This window comes from Lissotriton vulgaris, unplaced genomic scaffold, assembly GCF_964263255.1.
Source record: "Lissotriton vulgaris unplaced genomic scaffold, aLisVul1.2 SCAFFOLD_2553, whole genome shotgun sequence".
Taxonomy (NCBI): Eukaryota; Metazoa; Chordata; class Amphibia; order Caudata; family Salamandridae; genus Lissotriton; species Lissotriton vulgaris.
In genome coordinates this window covers 250,417-275,351 of record NW_028244024.1, presented here as the reverse complement: position 1 = coordinate 275,351, position 24,935 = coordinate 250,417, and the positions used below count along the sequence as shown (strand labels likewise).

The 24,935-nt window shown below is 45.1% G+C and overlaps 1 long non-coding RNA gene across 1 annotated transcript in view; it reads right to left on the bottom strand.

Annotated features, from left to right (window-relative positions):
* LOC147668178 (uncharacterized) overlaps positions 1-24,935 on the bottom strand; it is a gene marked incomplete at its 3' end in the record, with an annotated part of 65,209 nt that overhangs the window by 20,132 nt on the left and 20,142 nt on the right. Inside the window, exons 2-4 of the long non-coding RNA XR_015304149.1 lie at positions 5,315-5,444; positions 5,147-5,207; positions 763-880 (exon numbers count right to left, since the gene is read on the bottom strand). This is a non-coding gene — a long non-coding RNA (uncharacterized LOC147668178). The remainder of the gene's footprint in view (positions 1-762; positions 881-5,146; positions 5,208-5,314; positions 5,445-24,935) is intronic.

Genomic DNA, 24,935 nt, shown 5'->3' with positions numbered 1-24,935 from the left:
TCACAGTGAGAGGTAAAGAGGGGTATAGACTCACAGTGAGAGGTGAAGAGGGGTATAGACTCACAGTGAGAGGTGAAGAGGGGGTATAGACTCACAGTGAGAGGTGAAGAGGGGGTGTAGACTCACAGTGAGAGGTGAAGAGAGTTTACAGACTCACAGTGAGAGGTGAAGAGAGTGTACAGACTCACAGTGAGAGGTACGGAGACTGAAGAGGAGGTAGAGACGCATATTTTGTCTTATGTTGATTCTGCTCGTCCTGACTCTACACCTGTCATTCCGAGGTCACTACTCATCTCCTCTGAGTGAGGCAACACATTACATTCTCTCCTCCTGTGTGTGTCTCTCTTACCTCTCCGGTCTCCCTTCCCTTCACTGCCCATTACTCCACCCTTCGTCTCTCCTCCCTCTCATCTTTGTCTTTCCTCTCCCCTCCAGCTCTCTTTCTTCCTCTGTACTGTCTTTTTCCCTCATGCGCTTTTCTCTTTCTTTGGTGCTGCTCTCTCCCTGTACTCTGCTTTCTGTATTATACTACACTGGACCTATCTCTTTCTCTCACTCTTGTCTCCTTTTCCTCCCCCTTTCCACATATCAGTTTTCCTTCTCTTTTCTAACTCTCAGTAACGTGTACACTTTCTCTCATATTTTTCTCTAATGTCTGCCCCTTGTCCTCAACTTGTCTCTGCTCATCAACGCTTCCTTCCTTCATCCCCCTGCACTCATTGGTTCCTCCAGTCACTTCCTCCCCCCCCCCCCCTTCCTTACTGTATCCGCTCCTGACGCCTCCCTCCTCGTGCGGGTCCAGGGAGTGCAGGTCCTGGTAGTCTTTCGACATTGCTGCTCTCGGCCTCACGGGGGCGCTCTTCGGACGGAAGAAACCCTCCTGCAATGAATGATGGACATTAGAATACTGACGCTTGGCTTCAGTCCCCCACAGCTGCCACGTGTTCTGCTCGTGCGACCTCTGCTCGCCAGAAGTGCTCCACTCTAAGAGGATGCGCCCCCTGGCGGCTGAGCCGGCAGTGTTTACATTGGTATTAGTTGTGACTTTCATCTCCCAGCTCTCTTTATTTATTTATTTATTTTATTTATTTATTTATGCATTTTTATATAGCGCGGACTTTACCCGAAGGCGTCAGAGCGCTTCACATTAGGAACAGAAATGAAACATAATGAGAAACATTACAGAAGAGCAGATTACTAAAACATACGTTACTTACATAAGGTAATAGTGACAATTGTGAGCAAACAAAAAACATGAGGTAGTAAAAATTGTGAGCAACCAAAAATACATGAGGTAGTAAAGGTAATAATGACAATTGTGAGCAAACAAAATACTTGAGGTAGTAAAAATTGTGAGCAACCAAAAATACATGAGGTAGTAAAGGTAATAGTGACAATTGTGAGCAAACAAAATACTTGAGGTAGTAAAAATTGTGAACAACCAAAAATACATGAGGTAGTCAAAAGTGCACAAGAGGAAAAGTGACAAGTGGGCAGTTATAAGAGAAAACAGAGTATAATTTGAGGTATAATACTGCAATAAGTGCTAGGCACAAGAACAGGCGTTACGTAGGCAAGGTGGCACTTGTGCAAGTATCAAAGGTATAAACATGTGAGAGGTAGCAACCGTGTGTTACAAGGGCAAAGTGTTGTGTGCATGTTACAAAAGGGCACCGAACACAAGTACATGGAGAATACTGCAAAAAGGCAGACACTCCCACCACAGGAAAACACTGGGAAGGCACTCCCATGGTCATGGAAAGTAGAAAATATCAGTAGTGGGAAGTCTTCCTCCGCGATGTGTGCTCTTGCTGTGGATTTTGCCATCTGATTGATTCTATAAAGTTTCCATAGCAGAGTATGAATGTGCATCTCACCTCTGGCTGGGGGGCTTGTCTCTATTGCCAGAGTAAGGGGACCCCTTCGTCACTCCTCTCAGAGACTCATAGATTTACAATACCCACTTTTCAGACTCAAACCAAATGTGGCAGGAGTTTTTTCCATCGATGAGATGGACGGCCCTGTGATGTCACTTTTCCTCCCAGTGCCCAGGCATGTTGTGCTACTCAAAAAGAAATTCCCTTTGGGCGAATTTGCAAAAGTACATAGGTACTCACAAAACATACATTAAACTACTAACAGCTCACATATCACAAGGAAGCAATGTAGACACGTGAAAATTACAATGTATGTGAAAACACTCTGGCAAAAAATAAAGTATAAAACAGTTTATTAAACATACATTACATCAATTAAGAGCTGGTTAGCCAGGATTACGAGCGGATCCACACGCGGGACGCACAAAAACGAGATACAGAAGGGCCCACAGAGAGGGAATCTCCTCGGGAAACGTATATCGAACGAGTACCCTGGGATTGGAACTTCAAACCCTTCTGTGCATGGTTACCAAATCTTGATAACGGTGCTATACAAAGCGGAAGTTGGAACTGAAACTATAACTACTGCGTGCTTATGAGGCAGCTGTGCTAACTATCTCTTCCAGATATTAAGCTGGATGCGTTTCCGATATTGCCTGAAAATTATATAAGTGGTTTCTCTGAACCTTTAAAGTATTCAGAACATAAACAGAGGATTATTCGCTGGACGAAAATCTCAACTTAAAGATAAGGAGGCGGAATACCCCTTACGATACAGTGTTATATCTATCGTCTGTTTGAGAAATTATTTGGGAAACATTATTTATGCACTGTCCTGATGAAGGCGGATTTGATTGACTGTACCGCCGAAACGCGTCGACGCCCTAAGAGCTAATCAGGGATTATAAATTAATTGTTGTGTTTGGGTTTAATCCTTTTTCCCTGTGAACTCCTTTTTATTGGAATGTTGTTTTTTATTGTTTATTGTACTGTCCTATATATGTTTCCCAATTTTTAGCTCTTAATTGATGTAATGTATGTTTAATAAACTGTTTTATACTTTATTTTTTGCCAGAGTGTTTTCACATACATTGTAATTTTCACGTGTCTACATTGCTTCCTTGTGATATGTGAGCTGTTAGTAGTTTAATGTATGTTTTGTGAGTACCTATGTACTTTTGCAAATTCGCCCAAAGGGAATTTCTTTTTGACTTGCGTCATTCGTGGAACCCTATCCCTTTGGCTTTGGGGTCCCTCTCTCTTTTGCTAGAGATGTTGTGCTACTCAAACAGCCCTCTGGTACAGGCTGGTGTAAAGCAATCTGAGTATAGAAAACCGGAATCAAAGGGTTAAGGTTGACCCCTCAAAGAGGCCTAGGTTAATGGCCCTCATACCCTCCTGCTACCACCACTCAATATCATTCTGGGTGTTGGAGAGCCCACCTCATTTGGGAAAGCCTGAGATAGTGCCCTGCACAAGAACATATTAAGGAACAAATAAAAACACCCTTCGAGCTTCGAGTTAAGACAAACGTCAAACAGCAGCACAGCACAACCCTAGCACCCAGCAAGATTGTCACATAAAGTCTCTCACTTTGCAGTCAGAGAAAGAAAGGTAAACGCCAACTCCTTCGGAAGACAGAGCCTAACATGTGGCCTCAGTCTTTGAATGCATAGCAAATGTGGCAAGATATAAGCAAAATGTGAAGGCTTGCCTTAGCTCATTTACTTCTGAATTCCAGCATGGTTATTTCTTGGGTACTTCAGCCCCCCTCCGACGCCCACCCCCCTTCTTCCAGGGTCTATGACATGGGTGTGAAATTGAGGAACAGGATTAAGTTATGCCATTAGTAAAGCGCTTCGACCAAAATAAACAAGCTTGTAGACAGAACATTGTTCTTCACAGGCATTAAAGATTAGTGGCACTGATAAGTAGACTCTTCCTGGTACAGCGTTTGGGATATTTAACCAGGCTGTCAATGGGCTGTTTATATTTCCCTTCCAGGTCGAGGTTCAAACTAATTAACCCGCCTAATTCCGGTCATGTGATACCTGTCAGGGGATATGATCATGAAAAAGTGATTGAATTCTTGTTTTTTAGTAACTAAAGGTATTGTAAATCATGAAATGTCAAAATAATGAAATACAGTGGCCAGGCAACGCACCACGAATGTATGAGACTATTGAGTTGAATTGAATAATAAGATGATTTAAGACTGAGGAATAAGTCTATAAGGAATGATTGAACCGCAGAACTGTTTCATTATAATGTGTGATACAAAGATTATTTGTTAGGATAAATTAGGGACTCTGTTATAAGTCTGAAACTATTTGTAATTGTGGCATTCTTTTTTTAGTGATTTTAAAAACCGTCCTGAAGAAGGTGTACCTATCCTTTCAAGACACCGAAACGCTGCGTCGACTTTTTGGTTTTTAATGTAATTGTATGTATGTTGGTGCAACATTGAATTCTATGTACTGTAATGAAAACATTTTTTAATAAACCATTGTTTTTATGACATATGCACATAGGATTGTTTTTTGTAATGCTTCAGGACTTATATATGACATTGAGTACCCAACAAAACTGTCGCTTAGCTATTGGTCAGCTGAGTCTTATTGCTGTTTTTTGATCATAGGGTTGCTCCTTGAGTCGGGTTGTGTCTCACTGGATTACTTAAGACAAGGGACGCCTCGATATAAGGGATATCCTTAAACTTAGGGACTGTTTTTCCTTTTTTCAAGTTTACTTTACCCTGTCCCACATTGGTACATAGGGTATCTCCCTTGTTTGTTCTTGGATACTAATACAAGTAAAGCCAGCCAATGGAAAGTAAGCAAGTGTAGATGACAAACAGCAAAGCTAATAGTAAGCAATGGGTGGAATGCATTCACAGGCCAGCTTTCTCAAGTCCCCAATATCTCAAGCAACAGATGTGCTGTCTGGTAGTCTTCAGCCTAAAAATAGAAAAATGGCCCCCACATGCGGGGAATAACTGTCCAGGGCATCAGGGATGTTGCTTTTCTTTTTCCAAACAGAGACCATCAATTTGGTGGTCTGTCTTCAGAAAAGGTTAAAAAATTGCTGACAGATCTGGCATGCCATCCATGGTATGATGGATCTGCAACCAATGTTTTTTTCTTTACACCACAGCGAACCACCATAGAAGGGGAAGCCACTTCAACGAAGAAAGCAAGACGACCAGGTGAGAAAGTTTAAAGTCTGAAACTGACCATGAGCAATCACTAACTGAAGCCTAAAGTACTTACAGTTACACACAACTAACACATCTGACCAGCTCCCCACACAGCAAGAATAGCAGCATGGAACCTAATAACAAAACAGTGAAAAAGAAAGCAAGACAAGGATAAATCATAATGTACAATAGCCTGTCCCTCTTCTTAGCACCAACAGATGGGGCAAGTGTACCAACTCACCTTAGTCGCCGCACACAATAAATCACAGCCAAGATGTCTTCACAGGGTCGAGATCCAGATAGGTCTCAGCGTTGTGGCATTGCAGGATCCAGAGCAGAATCTTGCTTTTTGGAATGGATTCTGGCAAGCACTGCAGAACAGAGAGAACTCATGAGGGATGTCAGATGGTGAACTGAAAAAGTTCACGGAGTAAAAGAAGCAAGCCATGCTGGCAGTGGTGTAGCTAGGGGGGCGGTAGAGTTTTGGGGGCGGCGGCCGTTTTTGGGATGGCAACAACCCCCCCCATATCCCCCACTCATCAATTCGGCCGCAGAGACTGCCGCAGGCGCCCATAGGGCTAGCTACGCCACTGCATGCTGGAAATGCGCAATGGCCCGGACGGACACTCGTCTGCACACGGCAGCAAGGTGTTGTGAAGTTCATATTTAATCCATAGGATCTGCATGCTTGTTGGACAACATAACATTGGGTGAGGTGTCTAGACTGCTTCCGGGCACCCCTGCAGGATATGTTGGCCTAGAGACCAGCTCGCTCACAGTGCCAACATAAGCCCCCCTAACCTTACCAAGGAGCGAAGGTTTTTAGCAATCACTGCACATGACAACCCTGTCCCCTCAGGGATCGTGGAAACAGATCAGAACCTTCTGTTCAGTCACTCGTGCTCACTTGTGCTCAGAGAAATATACAGAGAATACACAGCGGGACATTTTCAATATATTTATTGAACCAACGTTATATAGACTATAAATGCTGAGATAATCAGTAGACAGAAGCAGATGAAAGTGATTACAAGCACCAAAAGAGTGAACAGTAGATACAGTTCTACCTGGGTGCTAAAACAGTGTATATATGCAGGCATATAATACAAGGTAGTAATCAGGCGTACTCCTACTATGCAAACCCTACTCTGAATGTACCTAGAGTGCGTGAGTAGGTGTGACGCCAAAACCCCCCCAAGGGACGATCTAATCCCATTACCTTACGGGAGAGAATGTAGGAGCCCGTCTTCTTCGTGAACTGGACACCCCCTCACGGAGATGTCAGACCGCTGCATGGTGAAGTCTCAGCATGCACGGACCCTCGGTGTTAACTGAAGTGCCTCCTCTGCTAATCATTATTTATAATAAAAAGCATCCTTGTGAAATGCGTATAGATGAGCAATGTTATGGATATGTAGATAGCCATACCGCCCCATGGATGAAGATAGAACGACATTTGTACACAGTGTGACAAGAGGCCTTGTACATGAAGTTCAAGTCATCGTGATAATGTTATGCAAAGCTGTGTAAACAAAGCAGTTTCAGAGAAACTAATCCAACATTGTCGCACACGCAAATGTGTGCAAAAGGTTGCAGCACAAATGTTATTGTGCAAAATCAAGACAATGTAGGAAAAATGTGTAGCTCTGTTACTTGGGCCTAACCCAGGCACATAAAAGGCTCCAGACCCACCATGACAATATTCCTTGGACAGAGCAGTTGTGTGGCACAGCACATCCAGTGGTGGCCCAGCACCGGTGCCTTCCACCCAGCACCGCCTGGTGCAATGCACCAAGAGAAGCACCTGGGGCAGCGCAATATTTTAGATACATCTTGTCTCATTTCTTTTTGAATACAGAGTCCAAATCAGGAAAAGTGCCTTTAATGTACAGATGCAGCTCTCAGAAAGATGCTTTAGACACAAAGGAGCCTGCTTTCCTCTTCGCCCAGAGCTGTGGAAGCAGCCTGTGCATTCTGCCGGCTGATTGGCTGACAAGAGGTGCCTGCTTCCATCATGGAACCCAACCAAAGAAAATTCACCAGGTTAGCAGAGTTTTGGACTTGATGGTTTGGTTAGGAGGTGGAAAATGGGGATACAAATGTGACAGCCTTGTTACAGATATGGGCCTTGGCACAGGTTCGATCTAAGAGTACAATGGCCGAGAAGCGGGGTTGTACGCAGTGGATTTCAGCTTAGGGTCGACCTGGCTCCCCTGAAGTCTGTTCCTGTAGTGTTTCTAATTAAGGCAATGCTTGAATCAAGGCTGGTCTTCGCAGGGGATAGCAAGTCTGCATGAATGTTGCTGGCCTCGTTCTAATGCATTAAGTTTTTTGTTTCTGAGGGTACTCTGCCAGGTCAAAAGATCTGACCTGTTGGTTAATAGAGGAGAAAAGAGGATTCTAAATGGGTAGGCTCATCACCAAGTGAATAGATGGATCCAAGAACTGGTTAGGGCCTGGAGCGGAAAGCCCCAGAGGCAGCGCTATAATCAGCCTGCCACGTTAGGGAGGAGCGTGGGGTTACCGACTATGCAAGGTGTCCTGGTACTTTCCAAAGCAGGGAGGGCAGGAGCCTGGGGGGCCTGGGCAAGAGAAGGTGGAGCAAAGATACTGTGCAAGTTGTACATTTTAAAGCAAATTGAACCAGTGATAAATGTCCACTATCTAGGTGGTTAACAGTGTTCTTACTCTAATTCCCAAGAACGTTTAGGAGATATATTTGCCAATCTCCCTTTTAATGCACGTTGTTCACCGCTGATCGGTATCGCGAGAACGCTTGTGTCTAAATCTTGTGCAGCTACTTTCTCTATTAATGACATTACATGCACCAAAAGTGAGATCATATTCCATATGTGGATTCATGTACCCACCAATGGCTGTTCTATACCAATAACCAGCTGCCTTATACCCAAGGAGTGTTGCCATACCCCGCGGATGTCCCCTCATACACCAGGAAGGTTCATCCCTAGACTTAGGGTGTCCAATCATTTCTTGAAAAATATAACCTTAAGTCGCGCCAGTAATATCAGTGACGATTTTATGAATGATGCTGAAGATGATTCCGCAGTAATGTAACCCCACCAAATGTCCTTTGAGACCACCTGTAAGTCCCAGGTGCATGTCATGGCCAATGGCCATGTCGGTATATAGTACCCATATCTACACTATCTACAAGCCATGGCTTGTGGCCATGTCTATACACAGTACCCATACCTGCCCTACCTACAGGTCATGGCCTGTGGTCATGTTTGTACATAGTACCCATACCTGCCCTACATACAGGTCAAGGCTTGTGGCCATGTCCGTACATAATACCCATATATGCCCTACCTACAGGTCATGAGTTGTGGCCATGTCTGTGGCTAGGACCCATACCTGCCCTATCTACAGGCCATGACTTGTGGCCATGTCTGTGCCTAGTACCCATACCTGCCCTACCTACAGGTCATGGCTTGTTGCCATGTCTGTACATAGTACCCATACCTGACCTATCTACAGCCCATGATTTGTGGCCATGGCAATCAAAAAACTTGTATAAATCCAGTTAAGGTGAAGTTGTCATTATGAAATAAGACCATAAAGCCATGGACTTTGGCCAGGGATGGATGTCAACACAGACCATAACTGGCACTTCGGCCAAGACCATATCTAGCTAACCGAATGTTCCTCTCATGACCTCACAAGATGTGACAGATGACATCATAATTGACTTTGATGGCATCACTGATGAGATTACATATCACCTTACCTTTAAAAATACATCTAACATCACTTTGACTACAGTATTATTTCTTGCTTGGATGTGTGCTGGTATATAATGATGGTACAATCATTTATTGGCAATAATATTAATTCAGGCAATCAAGGCAGAAACATGTCGACCTATGTTCAATCACCCCTCTCCCTATTTTTGTAAATCCTTTAACTCTAAGTGCAACTACTACCCATTACCAAGTAAACAAGTTGCACTGCAACAGAGTGTACTAGACCATGAACCAGACTGAATAAATTTACCTTCCCTGAGCTTTTTGGTCTTTTTAATAATTCCATTTTTTATTTCTGGCTCACTACTGCACCAACCTTGGGTAAAATACCTCCGGGTGGAGGCTGCATACCGAAACTAGACCTTATGATTATGCAGACACGTGATACCAAAGCGGAGAATCAAGATATACCGCTCTGAACCCACCTTACCCATCACGTGCATGAGGGTCTTTTTATTGGGACACCCCTTACCAGTCCTGTACACTCAAGGTTGAGCAGGACAAGTGATCCTTCCCTTTTGATTAACCAATAATATTGTGAGGTCATAAGCAGAACATTTGGCGGGTGAGCTACGGATTTGATGAGTGCCCCATAATTCCTAGGACTTTATGGATCTACATATTTTCTTGCTGGTGTTACCTCTAGAAGACGCATTACCCCACCAATTGTTCTTAATGTTGTGGGGGGCTGCAGGGAGTGCAGCAGCCCCTCAGTAATTCTCCTTTGGTAATTAAATCCATGAACCCAGGAGAGCTCACTATCTTTTTTAAAGCACACCTAGCTCCAGCTCTGTGCTCTTCAGCTGGAGTGCAGAGCCCCCTTGTGGTTGGTTCAAGGGCTGCACTTTGTAGCTTGAAAAATGTTCACAAAAACAAGATTAAAAAACACAATGATTTTTTTTAAATAAAACTTTATTACATTTTTGATGACAATCAATTTGATTATATGTGGATATCAAAAGGAGACTAGCTCTAGAATGGGTTAATCTGACATTAATATGATAGATTACTATTAATTACATAGCGACTCAGTATTGTCTTGCCAAGTGGCAGTGGCACCTGTTGGGTGTCTTTAGAAAGCCCTCACCCACCAACCTGGTTGGTGGCATGCTTCATCATCGGGCCCACCCAGTGACACCTAGCGTGTCCCGGGTGTGCTTCGACGCCTGATTACAGCGGAGCAGGTATGTCACTGTGTGTGCGGTGTAGGGTGTTAAGGTATGTGAAATTAAAACGGCTTGGCGGATGGTCCCTGGGGTGAGGATACTTTATTAAAAGGGCCTCCGTCAGCGGTTAAAAATAAGGCTGTGGGACGTTAGAGGCGGGTTACGACCTCCTACGTCCTTAAGTTGTCAACATGTTTCAGCCAGTGCCTTATACTAATCTGGCTTTCTTCAGGACAATAAAATATGTGTAGGTTAAAATAGGGGTAGTGTAGTGTAGTCTATGTGTCTACACGCCCTAAAGTGTATCTAACTGTGAGAGGGGGGATTCCCTTCTCAAGATCACCTGTACATTTAACATTGAGGACAGGTACAAGACAAACATAGGAGAAACAGAGTCACTAGAAGGTATTGTTCATATATTATGACAGCCGACTTAAATAGCGAACAGTGCAGGCTATGAGCGGCTCAAGTGTAATGATACTGGTGGTATCATTAATGTGGAATCGCACTAGAACTTCGAGGGTGAAGTGATTAAAACAGCGGTAAAAATTACTGCAGTGAAAGGTGAAGAATTGTGGCGCAAGGAACATTTCTTACGCTTTCAATGCTTGTTTTTAGCTCCAAGGTTATTGAAGTGGCAGGGTGAGGCCCTAGTAGGGAGAGAGAGGTAGGACCATTGGGATTAGGGAACCTGTAGGAGAAAAGTAGGGAGCGCTTACCCATTGTAGTGATACTCAGCATACTCACAGGATTTCTGGCCAGCACCAGCGTGGGACCTGTTGTGCCTCCTTCGCAGAACCGGTAGTGAATGGCTGCTGTTGCCGGTTTTTATACTGTCATAGATAGGATAATTGAGGGCACCTGTTGGAAGAGCAATAGTAGAGAGACTCGCTAGGCGGGTCTAGATAGCGCTCAGGTGTGTTGCTTATTAGCGCGCTGAAATGCCCGGTCTGAAGCGCCTGTGTGGGCGTGTATGGCTGCCGGGTGCCGGGGCGGCTGTGTATAGCGCATGCGCGGCCGGGAAGTGGTCCGCGCATGCGTGGACGGCAGTTAGCAGCTCATGCGCGGCCGAGAAGTGGTCCGCGCATGCGCCGTAGGTAGTATTCCGGTGCGCGAATGGGAGAGTATCCCTGTTCGCGCTACCGATCGATTGCCTGTTGCACTGGCTCTAGTTGCGTGGCGGGGGCAGCAAGTAGTGGCCATACGTGGAGCAATTAAGCCCCAGAGTGCTACAGTATATAGAAAATAAAAATAAAAGGGGGTAAAATACCTCTCCATTACCTACTGCCCTGGCTCATGTGAGAGGGGCATTTAGGTGGGACATAATGGATAGCGCTTATGGCCCTGGGTGTTTTCAGGTGCTGGTATATACAAGTGGCAAAGGGAAATACCGCTATGGACACCAGATTGGTCTCAAGTGCCAGGTTGGCACAATGTCATGCGGTGGGACCTTCCGGGGGGGTGATAGAGACCAGAGGACGTTATATCCTGGGTGGTGGGTGTTTGGACAGGTCCATATGGATATATGGCCGGGTGATGTGATAGCCATCATAGGGTCAAGGAGTTCCAGGGGATAGCATCATTAAGCCCATCAGTGGCTGTGGATAGACGGTATATCCATCTTTGTTCTTTGTTTAGTAGTTTTTTATCATTGTTGATGGGACTGACTGGTATTTGCTCAATGACTGTCCAGGTGAAGTCATTGGGGGTGTGCCCGTGGGTAATGAAATGGTTTGTCAACTTGCTAATGTTTTTCTTGCATCGCATTGTGCTGCGGTGCTCTGTGATCCTGGTTCTCACTTTGCGAGTGGTCATGCCCACATATCTGAGTCCACATCTGCAGGTTATTAAGTAGATCACATTCTGCGAGTTGCAATTAGTGTGGCTCCTTTGGGACCACACTTTATTCGGTTCCAAGTTCAGGGTTTTCGTATGGGATGTCAAATGACAGACACTACAGTCATTGCATGGGTAGTGTCCGGTTACTTTGGGCATTCCCCACGCATTGAGGATGGTATTGTCGGGTTTAGGTGGTGGTTTGGGTCTGGTACTGACCAGTTGGTCTCTGAGGTTATGACACCTTTTATAGGCGAACCTTGGGGGTTCCCATTTCCTTTGCCCTGAATTAATGATTCTCCAGTGCTTTTTTATTATTTTAGCCACGTCATTGGAGGCAGTGTTGAAGGTAGTCACACATGTAGTTGGTTGTGTGTCGCTTTCTTTGGTGACGTCTTCAAGTAGTGCGTCACGGTTCTGGTTTCTTGCCCTCTTCTGGGTTTTCTTGATGATTGCCTTAGGGTAACCCCGGTTCTCTAGTTTTTGGGCTAGGTCCGCTGATTGTGTTTTGTAGTCGTTTACATCCGAGCAGTTCCTTCTGATACGGAGAAACTGGCCAAAGGGTAAGTTCTCTTTTAAGGGTCGGGGATGGAAACTGTTGAAATGCAGCAGTGAGTTTCTTGCCGTGGGTTTGTAATATGTTGTTGTTGTCAAGGTTCCGCCTTTAGCTGTTATTTGTAGGTCCAGGAAGGCGAGTTGCTGGTTACTGGCCGTGCAGGTGAACTTGAGGTATGGATCCCTGTTGTTGAGCCATTGCAGGAAGTTGTCTAGTTCAGGTTGTTGCCCGTTCCAGATGACCAATATATCATCGATATATCGGTGCCATTTTTGTATGTGGTTCTTGAACGGGTTGGCTTCCGTACTTATGTGTGTGCTCTCAAAGTGGTGGACGTAGAGTCCAGCTACACTCGGTGCGAAAACACTGCCCATTGAGGTTCCGTTGGTTTGTAGGTAAAAGGTGCCCTCATATTCAAAGTAGTTTTCTTTAAGGGCAAGGGCTGCACAATTCATGACAAAACTTCTGGGTGTCTGGTATGGCCAGGGGGATTCTTCCAATATGTCACGTAGGACCTGTAGGGTGGCATCTTGTGGGAGGCTGGTGTATAAGCTTTCCACATCCAGTCCTACCAGTAGCTGAGTCTCGGGGTCAAAGGGGATGTTGTCAATGACCTGCAAAAGGTGTTTGGTGTCCCTAATGTAAGTGGGGGTTTTTTGTACCAGGGGGTTTAGGTAGAAGTCACAATATCTTGAGAGTGGCTCTAGAACGGAGTTGATGCCCGATACTATTGGCCTGCCCGGTGGTGGAATTACCCCTTTATGTACCTTAGGTACTGTGTAGAAGTATGGGGTTCTGGTGTTGTCCGGGCAGAGATATTCGGCCTCCTGTTTTGAGATGTGTTCGTCATCTGCTGCCCTTTTGACAAGGTTGTGCACTGTATTGCGTAGTTGTTCTGTGGGATCCTGCTCCAGTCTGCGGTAGTTCCGGCCGTCGCTGAGTAATCTCCGACATTCCGCATCGTAGTCTGTCTTGTCCAATAGCACGATGCCACCCCCTTTATCTGCTGGTTTGATTACCAAAGTGGGGTTATTTTGCAGGCGTTGTATCGTCTGCCTATCTTCCCATGACATGTTGTTGTAGTGGTTGGTCGGGTTGAGTTTTTCGATGTCATTGTAAACCGCTTGTTCGAAGGTCGTTATTTCTGCTGGCACGGTGGATGGTGGAGGGACAAAGGTGGATTTCACTCTGAGTCCTGTGGTATTGGGGTTCTCATCTGGTTGGGGGGCATCTTGGTTTGCCTTCTCAAAGAAGGACTTTAGTTTCAATTTCCTGAAGAATTGGGCTAATTCCGCTTGTAATTTAAACTTGTCCAGTCGTGTGGTGGGTACAAACGACAGGCCTTTCTCCAGTACAGCAACTTCTTTGCAGGATAATGGGGTGCTGGACAGGTTGAATACCAGTGAAGGCTGGTTAGTAGAACTGTCTACCTGCTTGTTCCCGGAGTTGCTTCCTTCGCCTTCTGGCGTGTGTTGGAACTCACCGGGTTTTCGTCTTCCCAGTGTACCTGTGCGTTGTTGTGTTGGGTTGTTCTCCTGCGGCCCCGGGGTCTCTGGCCCCGTCCTAAAAAAGGAAAGGTGTTACCCTGGTTGCCCCCAAAGAACGGCAATGGCCCCAGGGGGTACATGTTTGGGAAACCAAACTAGACAACTTACTGCAATGGCTCAAAAACAGGGATTCATACCTCAAGTTCACCTGCACGGCCAGTAACCAGCAACTCGCCTTCCTGGACCTACAAATAACAGCTAAAGGCGGAACCTTGACAACAACAACATATTACAAACCCACGGCAAGAAACTCACTGCTGCATTTCAACAGTTTCCATCCCCGACCCTTAAAGGAGAACTTACCCTTTGGCCAGTTTCTCCGTATCAGAAGGAACTGCTCGGATGTAAACGGCTACAAAACACAATCAGCGGACCTAGCCCAAAAACTAGAGAACCGGGGTTACCCTAAGGCAATCATCAAGAAAACCCAGAAGAGGGCAAGAAACCAGAACCGTGACGCACTACTTGAAGACGTCACCAAAGAAAGCGACACACAACCAACTACATGTGTGACTACCTTCAACACTGCCTCCAATGACGTGGCTAAAATAATAAAAAAGCACTGGAGAATCATTAATTCAGGGCAAAGGAAATGGGAACCCCCAAGGTTCGCCTATAAAAGGTGTCATAACCTCAGAGACCAACTGGTCAGTACCAGACCCAAACCACCACCTAAACCCGACAATACCATCCTCAATGCATGGGGAATGCCCAAAGTAACCGGACACTACCCATGCAATGACTGTAGTGTCTGTCATTTGACATCCCATACGAAAACCCTGAACTTGGAACCGAATAAAGTGTGGTCCCAAAGGAGCCACACTAATTGCAACTCGCAGAATGTGATCTACTTAATAACCTGCAGATGTGGACTCAGATATGTGGGCATGACCACTCGCAAAGTGAGAACCAGGATCACAGAGCACCGCAGCACAATGCGATGCAAGAAAAACATTAGCAAGTTGACAAACCATTTCATTACCCACGGGCACACCCCCAATGACTTTACCTGGACCGTCATTGAGCAAATACCAGTCAGTCCCATCAACAATGATAAAAAACTACTAAACAAAGAACAAAGATGGATATACCGTCTATCCACAGCCACTGATGGGCTTAATGATGCTATCCCCTGGAACTCCTTGACCCTATGATGGCTATCACATCACCCGGCCATATATCCATATGGACCTGTCCAAACACCCACCACCCAGGATATAACGTCCTCTGGTCTCTATCACCCCCCGGAAGGTCCCACCGCATGACATTGTGCCAACCTGGCACTTGAGACCAATCTGGTGTCCATAGCGGTATTTCCCTTTGCCACTTGTATATACCAGCACCTGAAAACACCCAGGGCCATAAGCGCTATCCATTATGTCCCACCTAAATGCCCCTCTCACATGAGCCAGGGCAGTAGGTAATGGAGAGGTATTTTACCCCCTTTTATTTTTATTTTCTATATACTGTAGCACTCTGGGGCTTAATCGCTCCACGTATGGCCACTACTTGCTGCCCCCGCCACGCAACTAGAGCCAGTGCAACAGGCAATCGATCGGTAGCGCGAACAGGGATACTCTCCCATTCGCGCACCGGAATACTACCTACGGCGCATGCGCGGACCACTTCTCGGCCGCGCATGAGCTGCTAACTGCCGTCCACGCATGCGCGGACCACTTCCCGGCCGCGCATGCGCTATACACAGCCGCCCCGGCACCCGGCAGCCATATACGCCCACACAGGCGCTTCAGACCGGGCATTTCAGCGCGCTAATAAGCAACACACCTGAGCGCTATCTAGTCCCGCCTAGCGAGTCTCTCTACTATTGCTCTTCCAACAGGTGCCCTCAATTATCCTATCTATGACAGTATAAAAACCGGCAACAGCAGCCATTCACTACCGGTTCTGCGAAGGAGGCACAACAGGTCCCACGCTGGTGCTGGCCAGAAATCCTGTGAGTATGCTGAGTATCACTACAATGGGTAAGCGCTCCCTACTTTTCTCCTACAGGTTCCCTAATCCCAATGGTCCTACCTCTCTCTCCCTACTAGGGCCTCACCCTGCCACTTCAATAACCTTGGAGCTAAAAACAAGCATTGAAAGTGTAAGAAATGTTCCTTGCGCCACAATTCTTCACCTTTCACTGCAGTAATTTTTACCGCTGTTTTAATCACTTCACCCTCGAAGTTCTAGTGCGATTCCACATTAATGATACCACCAGTATCATTACACTTGAGCCGCTCATAGCCTGCACTGTTCGCTATTTAAGTCGGCTGTCATAATATATGAACAATACCTTCTAGTGACTCTGTTTCTCCTATGTTTGTCTTGTACCTGTCCTCAATGTTAAATGTACAGGTGATCTTGAGAAGGGAATCCCCCCTCTCACAGTTAGATACACTTTAGGGCGTGTAGACACATAGACTACACTACACTACCCCTATTTTAACCTACACATATTTTATTGTCCTGAAGAAAGCCAGATTAGTATAAGGCACTGGCTGAAACATGTTGACAACTTAAGGACGTAGGAGGTCGTAACCCGCCTCTAACGTCCCACAGCCTTATTTTTAACCGCTGACGGAGGCCCTTTTAATAAAGTATCCTCACCCCAGGGACCATCCGCCAAGCCGTTTTAATTTCACATACCTTAACACCCTACACCGCACACACAGTGACATACCTGCTCCGCTGTAATCAGGCGTCGAAGCACACCCGGGACACGCTAGGTGTCACTGGGTGGGCCCGATGATGAAGCATGCCACCAACCAGGTTGGTGGGTGAGGGCTTTCTAAAGACACCCAACAGGTGCCACTGCCACTTGGCAAGACAATACTGAGTCGCTATGTAATTAATAGTAATCTATCATATTAATGTCAGATTAACCCATTCTAGAGCTAGTCTCCTTTTGATATCCATACATATAAACCGGGGATCTGGACTAGCTTTCTGGTCCTCTCTCTCCCTCTTGATTCTCGCAATCAATTTGATTACACATTGTGGTTTGTAAATAATGAAATATTGATTAACTTAATATTATTGGTCATTTTATTTTTGGACAAGAACAATACATGTTCTTTATATATGTTGATATCCTGACCCCTTCGAAAAGCCAATAGGCCGCTTTTTATATTTTGGTAGTCTGACCTTTCCACAAAGTCAGTAGGTCTGCGTTACCTAAAAGGACACGAAGGGCATGCGCCCAAACCCTACTCGCATGGCTCATGCACAGTGGGGGGTGGGTACCAGCTGCCAACCCAATGTCAGCCAAAGGCTGTGCGGGGTATGTTGTTGCCTGCTTACGAGGGGTGGGATGCAGGGCAGGACCACAGGCCAGGACCACAGGCCAATCCCACACCAAGCACAGCCAAAGACCGAACGATAACTTGTACCCCAAACTAACTAGAACCTGCTCCCTTGCCATGCACTGCTTATTATCTCCTATATTACATCACTTGTGACACATGAATTTGAGGCAAACAAAAACAAGCGCAGTCTCCCACGATTGTTTTTAATATGGCTCCCTTGTTGGCCAGGTCTGAGGCATGCCTCCTCGAGGGAGGTGCATGTGCCCCCCCCCCTCCATGGGCATTTTTATTCCCCGGGGGACCACCCCATCCCCTGGACTTATGTTAAAACTATGGCAGGGAGCAGCGTAGACCACCCCCCAACCCCCGGAACCACCAGCTTCCCGGGGCTAAAAATAAAATGATTAGGGGGGACCGCATAGACCCTCTTGAGCCCCGGGGACCACAACCTCCCTGGGGCTACAATTAACATTAAAGAGAGGGGGTGCATGGCCCTTTCTCCTAAGGCCAATTATGGCCCTGGGACTGCCACCCCCCAGGGCCAGCTCCTGCTATGTCCCAGGGTGCCCACCTCTGGGACACAGCTGTTTTGCTTTGCTTGGCTGGAGCTCACAGCTCCCACAAAGCAAAAGCAAACACTCGGGTTCCAGTGGTGGGAGCAGTCAGAGTGCTCCCCCTGATGAAAGCTGAGGCTTCATCTTTTTCCTGCATGCAGACATGCGGGCAGTGAAAGATGAAACGTTTGCTCCTCCGCACAACGAGATGCATTTGCTGCAGCTCCCTGTGCGCAATAGCAATGCCAGGTCCTGCAGAAGTCGAGGAGCTGGCTGTGACTGAGCGGGCCTTGAGGCTCCCCCTGCAGTGCCGATCCTGCACACTGGTTGCCCTGGGTGAGCTCCAGGGCATCCAGGAAACATGAGGGAACGGGTTTCCTGGGGATGAAATCGGCACAGGAGGGGGCCCACATACCTTTTTGATTTCATATATTATAAGGCCAGGCCCCGGGGGATGGGGGGCCCCTCCCCTATTGAATTATGGCTTGGCCCCAGAGGATGGGGTCACTGGGGCCTAATCGGCCCAGGAAGAGGGCCGAGCAGACCCTCTCCCCTATTGAATAATGGGCAAGCCCCGAGGGATGAGGTCCCTGGGCTGAAATTGGGCCGGGAAAGGGGACCGCGCAGCCACCCTCCCCTATTGAATTATAGCCAGGCACCGGGCAATGGGCTCTGTGGGGCTAAAATCAGCCTGGGGAGGAGGGCGCGCGGCCCCCATCTCATGTGAAAAACAGAGGGTTGAAAAACAAGCAGGAAAAGGCAAAACAGAGGGCAGAGAAACACGCAGAAAAGGCAAAACAGCAAGCAATAAAACAAGCAGAACAGGCAAAACAGAGGGCAGAAAATTCAGCAGAAAAGGCTAAACAGAGGGCTGAAAAACAATCAGGCAAGGCACAAGAGTGGGCATAAAACCGTACAGGAAAGGCAAAAGAGAGAAAAGAGGGCAAAACAGAGCATAACAACAAGCAGGAAAGGCAAAACAGAGGGCAAAAAATAGCAGGCTAATGCATCCACTCACAGACCCACACAGACACTCATACACTCACTCACAGACCCACTCAGAGACTCATGCACCCTCTCACAGCCCCACTCAGAGACTCATGCACCCACTCACAGACCCACTCAGACACTTGCACACTCACTCAGACACTCACACACCCACTCATACACCACCTCACAGGGTCACTCACAGTCATGTGCCCACTCACACGCCCAGTGAGACACTTATGCAGCCACTCCCACACTCACTTAGGCACTTATATACCCACTGACAGACCCACTCACACCCACTCACAGACCTACTGAGACACCCATGTGCTCACTCACACACTCACTGTCAAAGGTTACTGGTTACAGTTAGGATTAATTTTTTTAAACCTTAGAATTTTACTTAAAAAACTAAAGGTTACAGTGACGTTATAGTTAGGAAATAGCATTCACAAACTGTAGAAATTCACTAAAAAAAATTATAGTTAGGAAATACAATTTAAAAATCCTTTGACAATGACTGAAAAAACCAAAGGTTACAGGGACATTATAGTTGTGTTCAGATTTCACTCAAAACCAACTCAATTCAGCAGGTATAGTTACCTGAGCTAACTATAACATATGCACCCACAACCCTACAACCTCTCATACACTCACTCCAACACAACCACTCATATACCTATTCACAGAACCATCACACACTCACTGATCCATGGAGCCACTCACACATCGACTCACTCATACAGTCACTTGCACAACCACTAACTCACCCATAGAGCCACTCATGCACCCACTCACTCACTATTTCAGCCACTCACATAATCCAATCATACAGACACTAACACACCCACTAATACATCAATACAGCCACTCACACACTGAGATAATCAACCACACGGCTATTCACATACCTACTCACCCACCCACTCATACAGTCACTCATACAGCCACTCATTCAACCATACAGTTAATCACACACCCACTCACTTACTCAAACTGATACTAACACATGTACTCACTCACCTATACAGTCACTGACACAAGCACACACCCATGCATCCACTCTCACATTCACTCACCTATAGTCACTCACACAACCACTCACTCACCCATACACCACTTGTGCACCCACTCACTCACCCATACAGCCACTCACACATCCCATTACTCACCTATACAGTCTCTCATATACCCACTCACTCACCCATACACCGCTGACACACTAACTCACTCACCCACACAGCCACACACACAGCCACTCGCTCACCCATACAAACACTCATACACCCATAGAGCCACTCAGACACCTACTCACACATGGATGCACACAGACACACAGCTACTCGCCCAGGAGTACACAAAGTATACTCATTTAACTGTTGTAGTTTCTTAGCATATACCTTTAACACTCAGAACCTTTTAGAAAACTCACAATCACTGGATGATGTCATCAGTAATGTTATTTGAGATGTCACCAAATATGTCATCAGTGTTGTCAATGACCATGTCATGAGTGATGTAATATGTGAGGTCATAAGCAGTGCATTGTGGGCGTATAAGTTATGGTTAGCTCAGGTAACTGTAACTGCTGAATTTCATTGCTTTTGAGTGATATCTGAGCTTAGCTATAATGTCCATGTAGCCTTTGTTTTTTTCAGTGCATTTCTGAAGTATTTTGAATTCTATTTTCTAACTATATCATCTCTGTAACCTTTGTTTTTTTAGTGAATTTCTACAGTTTTTAATGTTATTTCCAAATTATAACGTCACTGTAACCTTTGGTTTTTTAAATATATATGTTTATATATATTGAGTCCTGCAGTTTTCTTTAGAAAAATCCAAAAGCAGACTCTTTATAGTGGCCACAGTGCTTATTCAGATTATTATTCCAGAACCGCTGTAACCCGTTACAGCAGTCACATTCAGCCTTGTTCACCCACACCCGCAAAGCAATTTTGTATAGATAACATACTCATTAATGAGATTTGTGCACAAATACTTCAATTTTGTTACGCCTTAGCAATTCATGATGCATGTGATGTAATTCTGTGTAATCACAACAAAAGTCCCTATTCAATTTTATGCAGGCACAACAAAGGTTTCTATTCATTTTTTGCTTTAATGAATTTATTTTATTTTGAGACTCTAACCTCAATATGTGAGATTTATGTTAACATTATGATGTTTAGATGAAATGGAATTAACTCCGATATTGAAATTACGATGAATTACTAAGGCATAACAAATATGGAAGCATTTATGAACATAGCTCATTTACCAGTATGTTGTCTATGTCAGCTAGTAACGTGAGTACTATAAATATGTATACGAAATGGTGCCACGAGTGTGTGTGAAGAAAGGCTGAGTGTGTCGGCGAAACTTGTCACAGTGGTTCTGGAATAATTTGCTGAATAAACAGCTTGAGTAATACAAAGGAGTCTGCTCCTGGCTTTTTCTAAAGGAAATTCTATGGGATTCATAACATTAAATGGAGTGGCTGACTCAGCTCTGTAGACCCCTCCACCCCCTCCCCCCTTCGAGTGAGAGTGACAGCCTTGACCACAGAGGCTTTTTGCCAAATGAAGACGGAGAAATATATTCTTGTCTGAAGATAGACCCCTGATGGGACTTAGGTATTGAATGAGAAATTACAACAAGGCATTGTGGTTAGCCCATACAGGGCTCAATTCTGTGATATGAAACACAATTCATTTTGGGAGGTTTTGTCAAAGAAAAGAATGGATTATTTGACAATTTTTGATTTCCTCTGACATTTATTAGATAAATCATGTAAAATCACACAATATATTACTAAATATATAGAATGAGCATGTTTAAAGATGGCGCCTCCGTTTAATCCATTGTTTGCGGTGTAGTCCGCTGTCTATGTTAATGAATTTGCAGGTATGCCGGATATAATTGCATTTATTTTGTATGCACTTTGCACACAGTTGGGAGAAGGCGCGAAAGCCGAAACGCGTCCTGTGTTTGTTTTCTTTGGATGCACAAATAAATTACAGAGTAAAATGACTTTGAGAGTGCGTCCCATTCATTCCTTTGCCGGTAGATGAAGTTTCGAGGGAGATATATATATATAGATATATTACCTACTGGCGGTCGCCAGTAGGTATATATAGTTAGGACCTAGTTACCATAGGAAATTCCGAACATTCTATTGGGAATAACTTTGGCGCGATTGAAGGATCTGCCTGTAATTTTCCTTAAATTTGCCTAGCTGCGCTCCGCTCCTTCCCTGAAAGTTTCGGGGGGATTCGTCAAGCGGGGGCCGAGAAACAAGGGGGGTCCCAAAACGTTTTTTCCCCATGTTAATTTCCATAGGGACATTCTGACAAGGCTACAGCTCGAACGGCTGAACGGAATTACACCAAACTTGGCAAAATGGTAGGGACAGGTATGCAGTAGTGCCTTTTCTATATGTGGTGAAAATCCCTCCAGTAGTCGTTGAGAAAATTGAATTTGAGCAAATGATATATCTATATGCGCTCAACATTCTATTGGGAATAACTTTGGCGCCGATTGAGGAATCTGTGTGTAATGTTTCAGAATTTTGGCCAGCTCCGCTCCGCTCCTTCCCTGAAAGTTTTGGGGGGATTCGTCAAGCGGGGGCTGAAAGGGGGGTACCAAAACGTGTTTTCCCCATGTTAATTTCCATAGGGACCTTTAGACACAGCTACAGCCCGAACGGCTGAATGGAATTACACCACACTTGGCAAAATGGTAGGGCCTGGTATGCAGATGTGCCTTTGCTATGTTTGGTAAAAACCCCTCCAGTAGTTCTTGAGAAAATTGAATTTGAAATTTTTCAAATGGCATTTTCTATGGGACCTTTAGACACGGCTACAGCCCGAACGGCTGAACGGAATTACACCAAACTTGGCAAAATGGTAGGGATGGGTATGCAGTAGTGCCTTTTCTATATTTGGTGAAAATCCCTCCGGTAGTTGTTGAGAAAATTGAATTTGAGCAAATTATATATCTATATGCGCTCACCGTATGCGCACCGTACGCGTACGGTACGAGTACCGTACGTGTACGTGCGCGTACCCTTATGTGCGCCAGCGAGTTTCTGATTGGCTGGCAGTCGACTGTCAACATTCCAAACTGTCCAAACCAGGAAGTGTTGGCCACATCTTGTTTTTCAGGAGAACTGAGGCACAAGAGAGCCCAAAACAAGAGAGGAAAAAACACAAAAAGGGGGCAGGGTACAGACCCCCCAACCCTCTAGCCCATCTCAGGGGGTCCCAAAAGGACCCTCAAGGGCAAAACTTTTTTTAAAAAGTGAAAAAATTGCGGGGTACGCGCACCGTACGCGTACGGTACACGTACCGTGCGAGTACCCCGCGATTTAAAAAAATTGCACTTGGTGGTCCTTCTGAGACCCCCTGAGAAGGGCTAGGGGGTCAGGGGGTCTCAACCCTGCCCCCTTTTCACGTTTTCCACTCTTGTTTTGTGCTCTCTTGTGCCTCACTTCTCCTGAGAAACAAGATGGCTGCTCAGGTGGTCCCAGAAGGATAATAACATATATAAACGTTATCCGCTAATAGAATTAGCATTTACAAAACCTTTGAAATTTATTGAAAAAAAATATAGGTTTCACGCCTGATATAGTTAGGAATTAGCATTTGAAAAACCTTGCAAATTCACTGAAAAAAACATAGGTTTCAAGCCTTATATAGTTAGGAATTAGCATTTAAAAAACCTTGCAAATTCACTTTAAAAACCATAGGTTTCAGGCCTTATATAGTTAGGAATTAGCATTTAAAAAACCTTGCAAATTCACTTAAAATACCATAGGTTTCAGGCCTTATATAGTTAGGAATTAGCATTTAAAAAACCATTGAAATTGCTCCTATATACTTAGTTGCACTAACTATATTTCGCTCACCCGCAATCCACTGCTGATGATGTCCCATATTACATCATTCATGACATCGTCAGTGACATCACTGATGACATCCCTGATGACATCACTGATGACATCACTGATGACATCTCATTTGACATCACTGATCACATCACTGATGATATCATTCATGTGATGATACGATGCACCTCCTCACACTCTGATATAACCTTTGATACACCCAGTGTTAAATACAGACTACCATTCTTGAAACCATTGACACACCAATACCAGTTACTACATACGCACTCACTGATTCCTAGGTCTACACACACATTCACTCATTCACCCATAGAATCACTCATACATACAGTCACTCATCAATACAACCTATCATATGCACTCATACACCTATACAGACACTCACACACTGCCACTCCTCCATGGAGTTACTCACACACCTAGTCAGTCATGCAAAGAATCAATCACACTTCCATTTCCTCAACTATACAGTTATACACACAACACCTTACTTATTTAAACATATACTAACACATACTTACTCTCTTATACAATCACTGATACAAGTACACAATGATCCATACAGCCACTCGCACATTCACTGGCTCTCATGTATCGTCATTTATATTTGCCAACTCTCACATGCACTGTGTTTTACATATGTACTTACTTGGACATGTAGCACTGAGATATCCATTCACTCACCAACACACCCATGCACACAGTCAACCGCCCATATAGCTGTTTCCACATGCACTCTTGAACTCATACACCTAGTGAATCAACTGCTCACACATCTATGCACAGAGTCACACACCTCCCAGCCACCCACACACACACTCAGTCTCCCATTCAAATACTTGGGCAACCAATCAATAACCCATATAGCCACTCATATAGCTACTGATCAACACATGCAGCAGCTTACACAACAACAGACATACTGATGCACACATTCAGAGAGTTTAGTCACTAACCCATGCATTTAGTAAGACACATTTAATCACTCACTCATACAGTCAGTCACGCACCTACTAAATCCTTCATCCAGACACTTATACATCCACTCATTCTTCAATATGTAAAACATATTTAAACTTTACTTTACAGAAACACACAGTCACTGGATGATGCCATCAGTGATGTCATCAGTGATGTCAAATGAGATGTCATCAGTGATGTCATCAGTGATGTCATTTGAGATGTCATCAGTGATGTCATCAGTGATGTCACTGACCATGTCATGAATGATGTAATAT